Source organism: Oryzias melastigma, linkage group LG4 (genome assembly GCF_002922805.2).
Source record: "Oryzias melastigma strain HK-1 linkage group LG4, ASM292280v2, whole genome shotgun sequence".
Lineage (NCBI taxonomy): Eukaryota > Metazoa > Chordata > Actinopteri > Beloniformes > Adrianichthyidae > Oryzias > Oryzias melastigma.
In genome coordinates, this window is record NC_050515.1 from 26,065,312 (window position 1) to 26,067,645 (window position 2,334).

The following is a 2,334-nucleotide window of genomic DNA, read 5'->3' on the forward strand; positions in this document are numbered from 1 at the left end:
TTATTACTTGCTTAAAATAAGTGTTTTAGTTTTTTCCCCCCAAGAACAGCTCATCTTAAAGCATCCAAACTTTCTTTTGTATTTTTTACCTCATAACAGTAAAATGACCAATAAAAGTTGCATTTCTGGTATGTGTGGTAAAAGATTGTTGAAGATTTGACATTTTATCAAGATCTAAAAACATATGTTCTTATGTTCGCCTCTTCCTAGAAACGCATCACTCATCCAAAAGGCTTCATAATGAAGATTTTTAGTCCAAAAGCTGCAACTCAACTTCAAAAGTACATCACCTGGATGATATGAATATTCAAGTTCAAAAAACATTTATCTAAAATGTTTGGAGCTGTATGGTTCTGGACTGCAAAGAGGCTCTGATCTAGAACATTAAGTGGTCTAAAATCTTTGAAGACTTCATGAAAAAGGTGCTTTTAAACATGTTCTTATGGCATTTTTCTGATGATCGAGGAAATTTATTAAGAAAATATTATATTTCTTTTTTCAAATCGTTGTGAATCAGGAGGAAACAAGAAAATGTCTGAAAAAGCTTGTAAGTTAAAAGCTACAATTGGCGGGCCCCGAGCTCCCTGCTCCGCTCCATTCTGATGGATCCACTTGCAGACTAATAGACCCATAAACGTCTTTGTTTTCCTCTTCTGAACTAGGATCTGGCTCAAAACGTTATGGGTGATTAGCTCAGATATTGCTTGGCATATTTGTTGCGCCGCTAATGTTTGGTTGGGGTTATGAGGGGCTGTAAGTTATCGAGAACATGTGTAAACAGAGAGCTCTCATTTATGGGTGATGGGAAGGAGGGACCAACAGTCCCACTCACAACTCAGAAGGGAAATTTCTGATTAGCTACTGCCGCTCTGCAGAAACTATGTTTTTGTATTTTGTCTAAAACCAGCATAATCATAATTAAAACTCCACAGGGAACGACTTTACAAACGGAGTGGGACTTTAACTTACTCTTGGAACTCAGTAAAATATTAGAGAGCAGCAGATTTCAGCTGGGGTCAAAGTCCCTTTGACTGAAGGAGTCTCCAGTCATGAAAACCTCTTCGCCTCCCTGAGGAGAGAGCCAGAGGAATTCCTGCCCTGCTAAATTCCTCACCGCTGTTTGTTTGGGGCTTACAGTGCAAATAAATCAGACGGCCAAATACCAGAGTGAGTCAGAGGCCTCGGTGGGAGCGGAGCATCCAGGCAAGAAGTGCACCGGGAAAATGAAAAACACACACTTTCTGAGAATGGATTTATCAATGTGCTGTTCATTAGAAAGACAGGAAAATACACCCCTCCTACATCTTCTCACCCACCCCCCTCCCAACCTTCCACATGGTTGATATTAACATTCCTGCAGGTTTCTAACGATGAGGACAAAGCAAGCCGCAGGGAAAGGTTCATGACAGCCCTGGCATGCTGCACACATTCCTGAGCAGACGAGCTGGAGGGCCTCAGTAAGGGAGGGGGGCAACGGTGATGGAGCTGGGGTGTTTTGGAGACGAGTACAAGCAAAGGAAGGCCAGCTCTCATCTCCCGCTAGGAGACAGTTCTGACAGGCGCAAAAGGAGGACGGATGCTCTTCGGAAAGTTCTGACTGCGAGTTTTCGGAGTCAAAAGTTTGTTTATTTCTTCATGAAAAATGCAAAAAGCTGCTCACATTTTCCAAAAATGTGATGGCAAACTGTTTCATTAAAACCTCCCTCCTCTCTGAGCTGTGGACTTAGCTCAAGAAGGACCATAACAGAAGGAGGATTCTTTAGATCACCTTATTTGGAACTCATTTGGAGCATCAAGGTTTTATAGATCTCATTTAAAGCAGAAATAAGAGCCATGCATGTTGCTTTCATTTGTAGGAATAGAACATTCAGTCTTTTCTACGTCTTTTCTAAGCTGCATCCTGCTGACATTGATGATATGGAGGCAATAGAAACATCTTCAGTGCAGGAGTTCAGTTTCAACAGGAGCCCTGCAGTGATGAAGACATCAACTCAGTCTTTAAAATATCAACGAGAGCACACATGGAGATGAGGATGTGAGTTTTCTCTTCAGTCTTTTTTCCCAGGGCGTGCTCTAATATGACAGATGAATTTCTGTGAATCATCTGGCGTGTCCCTGCGCCTCAGGAAGTCCTGCTGTGATTTCTGTTCACAAAGCTTAAACATGTAATTTATGGTTCTCCCTAAAAAAATGTCCCTGACAATTAAGCTTGAGGTCTGCTACGACTCAGCAGACAAACGTGGAGACAGACATATTGAGGAAAAAGTACGACTGAATTGACTTAATTTGGTCGCAGTCAGAGGTAAATTATTTTCTATGGGTGATGTCACCCTC